Below are 5845 nucleotides of genomic sequence, written 5' to 3'. Positions count from 1 at the left end.
TATGTGTACCTGTGTCATTCGTTGCTCACGCTGGTCAGTGAAGCTTAGTATAGAGTTTCTGCAAAATGTATTAGTGTTTACGAAACAGCTGGTTGCTGGCGTTCTGGATGGCAGTAGTAACGCTGTTACAGACATCTGTGGCTGTTTGTGCAGTCAGAGAGCGTTAGAAATGTTTTCATGACGCGCGTACTCTTGTCGAAACGAAAAAACAAAAGATCCTACGTTTGCGATTACTTCGTTGCGGATTATTTGAGGTAGCAGGTAAGCATAACAGGGTTGATCAGACTGCGTATGCCGCGTCAAAAGCCAAAAAGCATGGTCATTTACGCGAAAGTATTGTTTAGCTCAGGGTGGCCTTTTGACTAATTACTAATGTCACTGGTCAGGCCTAAACTGGAATGCGCGTCACCCATCTGGAACCCGCATCAAGCACATCTCACAGACGCATTAGAATCAGTTCAAAATCGGGCTGTTAGATCCATTCATACCACATATTCATACGACGTCAGCGTTTCATCTCTGAAATCAGAATCCGGCTTGTGAATGCTTTCATGTCGACGCCGCATTTCTAGTCTTTTCCCGGTACCACAACTTCTTCTTTTCTTCCCTTAATCAAGAGCCTTAATCAAGAGCCGGTGAGCTGGCCGGCCAATTTACAGGCCCGTGCCTTCCAATGTATTGCGCATGAAAAGTCGCATGCAGCCAGTTTCGTCCTCGGTTGTTGCTGTGGGCTGGTGCTCCATCTTACTGAGGCCACAGAAGTGGAAGACGTGACAGCGGGACTTCGCTGAGGAACTCATCCACCACTCCTTCAAGGATTTCGTCCACGTAACGCTGTGCAGTCAGTGAGTGATTGAGGAAGACGGGACTGATTATAGCAGCGGCGTAAATTCTGCAGATTGAACGACCACTGGTACTGGTGCCGATTGCACTTTACCCAGTGTGCATTGTAGTCACTCCAATAGTGCGCATTATGCAAGTTTATCCGGGCGTTTCTCTAAAAATTGGCTTCATCTGTCCGTATAATGTTGCTCGAAAAGTCCGGTGACTCGTCGGCTTTTGTTAGGACCCAATTCGAGAAATATAGAAAATTCTACAGGTTCCTATTTTCCAGGCGTTGGTGCTGGTTAAGCTGGTAAGGTTTAAAAGCTGTCGTATACAATCCTCCAAACTGATGACTTGGAAATTGGTACCTGGGTGCCCGCGTCCCGCACTCTAGCATGAGGGTTTGAGGCCATAAATGCTAGAACATTGGTGCGTAGTCTAGGAATCAAAGATGGAGTCCTACGCCATTGTTTCTGGAAGCTGCCGATCTGTCTCAGGTTTTTATAGTTTCTGATGATGATCGACGCGTTTGGTCTACTGCCGGCCTCCCTCTTGCTGCCATTAGCAGCACCCAAGGCAAGGATCATGCTTTCCTTCTGCTCATTAGAGAAAGACATAACGACGGGACAAAACGCACGTTTAAACATTTGCACTGACATTGCCAATTCGTTTTTGTGGTGATAGGACTTGTGGCAAATAAAAAAAGACCATCCGTGCACTTTCTCTACGCTAAGAAGACAGCCATCACAGCTTGTTTCGAACACCAAACGAGACGTGTTACTTCAGCCGGAGCGCGGCGGATAAGAAATTATCTCGACCATGATGCCTTTCTTTACTTCTTTTATTTCGTTCTGGCTAATTCAGAGGGAGCTTGTTCCAGAGCGCTGCTTTATAATGCGGGTGGGAGCGCAGTCACGCGGTATTTTTAATATTTCGTGGGATTTATTTATCGGTCGGGAAAGAAATTGTGCGCAATTAGTACGTCACTGAAAATACCGCAATTAGATGTCCCTTGGCAGTGCCTACAAATGCCTCATTGACACTTTGATAATTAGGATAGTACGTCTCTAGTTGGATAATTGAATCGAATTGAATATTTCTCGTTCATTCAAACGAGGGCAGACTCTCAGACTAAAGGCATAAACCTGACAAAGGTCTCAGCCCCCACGAACGACAGGTTTGACAGCAGATCACACACATATGCCCAATTTTGCGCGCTACAACAGTGTTGGTTACTGTGAACATTCATGGTAGCAAGGTCCAGGGTCATTCGAGTTTTCATAATCATCGTACAATGTACAGCAACAGCTAAGTACAAGTAAGCATTTGAGATTCTAATGGTATGGTAAAATTTCACGATTATACACGAAATTAGACTCAGCTGATTACATATCAGTGATGAGAAACTTACAGGCAGCTAATCCACTGCGCGGGAAACAATATGCACTAGGTTCTCTCCGAGTAACGCAATAGCCCTTTCCTTAAATCTGGGTGCATCATATTTAATTGGGACACCCTGCGTATATTTATCACCTATGCTTGTAAATGACGATGTTTGCATTCCTAATAAATGGTGTCAATTTTAGAAGACCTTTTTTATGAGTCGTTAGCATTGCTTACCGGAAATAGAAGCACTACTAAGACATCATTCACGTGCATTTCATACGCCTTTGATAAAAGACTCTGCCGAAGCTGTCACGGAAGTCTGCATGTGTTTTTTTTCGGGGTCAGAAAAGAACACTCACAGCAACATATTCACTCGGCAAAGACAATCCAGTGCTTTAGTAACAATTTTTAATTTGCCACCTCCTTCCCTTTCCAAAATATAGTAGACTTTGTGCACTGTGTACAGTTAAATACACTGTATGTGCATGGTGTTTACAGTGTAAATTTAAAACAATGTTGAAGTTGAAAAATAACGATGAGGCAGCTTCCATTGAGGCTTCTAATGCGCTTGTCATTCAGCTGTGAGGATTTGAAGAAATAAAGCGAAATAATGTTTGAAAAGCCGTGCACGTCTCTGCCACTAATGATGCAGTAAGTTATTAGGCCCAATAAAATTTTAGCTGGAAATGTCAAGGCAAATCGGAAGAAATCCCGAATGATGTGGGAGGGGATGTAGGCTTCAGCGTCGCTGGGGTGAGGGGGTGCGGCCCTGTCCTAAGATCTCCGGAGGGGTCTCAGTCCCCGGAGCCCCCCGTAGTCGGCGCCTATGATTTATGCATATATATTGCCATATTAAACGCAGCTGGGGCATACCCGGCGATACGCTTTAGCTCTTTTAGCTCTAGTTTGACCACCAACTTTTTTGCCTACACACACAAACCGCCAGAACCTGGGGTATAATAACTCCGCTGCAAAATTGATGAGTCATTCGTCACATACATCTAGTAACGAGACCCAGCTGCCTGCTCTGAGTGGGTGGACAGCCGCTTCTGCACCGCGGATGCGTCCCTGAAGCTTCCATTCAGTTGGTGTCCCATGGCAGGTGATTAAAAGATCCAGGTCCAGTGATCGAGTCTAGGTTCTGATTCTTGTAATTTCTGACTCATTTCTGCTGGGTGGCAATGCAAGTCACATAGCTCGAAGTTGTAGTTGTTGCAAGTAAATGATTTGAGGAACAAAAAAAATACGCCGCGTTGACCCGGCACCACCTGACAAGAGAAGGCCTGAGCGCTCGGCGAGTGACGTCATGAGGAGGAGGCCGGCGGCGTGCTCGGCGATACCGGTTGAATGAAGGAATCGCGCACACACGTGCAACGTTAACCAGAGCACTGTTATTTTTTTTAGGCATAGTTCAATAGATGGTATGCAGAGCACGGAGGTTGTTCCAGGAATATTTTATTTATGCAAAACTATTCGCGCGCTCAATTATAAGAAAGCCCATCCATAAAATATGAAATGGTTCAACGTGAAGAATGAGAACTAATTTCGGGTACATGATGACAGGGTGCATGGCTTATAATGAAAAGTCACAGTGCCGCTCTCTTCTTAATAGTAGCTTCTTTGCCTTGATTTATCGTCGGCGTCATAGAGATTGTCGTTCATGCCACCACAAATGTTATTCGACAAAATATTAGCACTGCACCATAGCACATATCTCATGACCACGTCATTGGTGTGTGCATCTTCAGGTTCGGGACACATGTATGTATACTAGCCTAGATTAGGCTTTAAACGAATAATTTCGCTTTGGAAGCATTATTACATACAGTACTACAGTCCACATAATTGCCACAGCTCAAATGAGTTTAGTAGTGAAGATACAAAACATTCGAGCAATTATTTACAAAGAAGCAGCTGCCTTATTCCGCAGGGTTTCAGATTTTCCCATCTTTGCCATTAGCATTGGCATCCAATATTCTGTCATTCATCTTGCGCAAACATGAACACATGATTTTTCGGCCCCGATTCGTAATTGCTCCAACAATCGGGCACGCAGCACTTAATAGGCATTTCCTGGCATGAACGTAATCCACATTCCGCGGCAATGAAGGCTTGCCGGACACACAACCGCCATCGCTGCACAAGCGCAGAGACTACATGCACGGTTCACGTTCAGAAAAAAGGAAAAGTGCGCTTAGAAGGGAATACATCTACTTAGGGCAGGTAGTGACTGCGGATCCGGATCATGAGACGGAAATAATCAGAACAATAAGAATGGGTTGGGGTGCGTTTGGCAGGCATTCTCAGATCATGAACAGCAGGTTGCCATTATCGCTCAAGAGAAAAGTGTATAATAGCTGCGTCTTACCAGTACTCACCTACGGGGCAGAAACCTGGAGGCTTACGAAAAGGGTTCTACTTAAATTGAGGACGACGCAACGAGCTATGGAAAGAAGAATGATAGGTGCAACGTTGAGGGATAAGAAAAGAGCAGATTGGGTGAGGGAACAAACGCGAGTTAATTACATCTTAGTTGAAATCAAGAAAAAGAAATGGGCATGGGCAGGACATGTAATGAGGAGGGAAGATAACCGATGGTCATTAAGGGTTACGGACTGGATTCCAAGGGAAGGGAAGCGTAGCAGGGGGCGGCAGAAAGTTAGCTGGGCGTGAGATTAAGAAGTTTGCAGGGACGGCATGGCCACAATTAGTACATGACCGGGGTTGGAGAAATATGGGAGAGTCCTTTGCCCTGCAGTGGGCGTAACCAGGCTGATTATGATGATGATGATGATGAGAAGCATGCCGCAGCATGCCAGGACTTTTCTAACTCTGAATCTATCCAAGGAGCTGCAGGGTTCCCGGAAATAATCGACGTGTTGTCGCAGTCATCGCCCACTCGGTCTTCGGCGCTCCATTTTCAACGCAGTTGCGCCACTCGTAGCTTCGTAGCACGCTGCACAGAACTTCTATGTGGGCCTCTTTTTTGCGTGACGTAACTCAGGGGGAGAGAGTACAGCCAGAAGGCCTTCAGTTCTTTAGAAAGTTTTGGTTGACCACGCATGCATGCCCGAGGCGTGGTCCTCGACAGTACCGCACTCGTTGAAGTCGCCGAGCAAAGTGGGTGCAGGATTCGGTATTGTACTCGTTTCGTGCACAGCCCAAGGGGCACATTCCTCAATACCATTTATTCCGTGACTGTAGCAAATTCTAAAATGAGCAGGGTTTTAGCTATGCCACGTTTAGCTATGCTAGCTCCCACAAAAAAGGAGGGCGAGAGGGAGAAAAAGTGGTGGTATGAGGGGCAGTTGTAAAGGCTAGGGTAACTTGTCCCTCTGTAGTATGTTCCAAGAAATACTTGCTGATGTCGTTAAGAAGGAATGTCTCTCTTTGGTGCCGCACCTTCTGCTCTCTAGTCCACCGAAGTTCTCAGTGAGGCTAGTTTTGAGATACAGATATCGAGCTAATGGTTACTTCTGCCATTTCGCTATGTGTCGCTACAGTGTACTAGAATAGGGGCAGTGTGTTCAGGATGCGATCGCCGCTGAGGCATGTAGATAGCACGAGGTGGCGCTGTAGGAACATGGGCTGTATGGAACGGACGGCGCAGCATGTCGATATTTCGATAATCATT

The sequence above is a fragment of the Dermacentor albipictus genome, chromosome 8 (genome assembly GCF_038994185.2).
Source record: "Dermacentor albipictus isolate Rhodes 1998 colony chromosome 8, USDA_Dalb.pri_finalv2, whole genome shotgun sequence".
NCBI lineage: Eukaryota > Metazoa > Arthropoda > Arachnida > Ixodida > Ixodidae > Dermacentor > Dermacentor albipictus.
Note: the sequence above shows the minus strand (reverse complement) of the source record.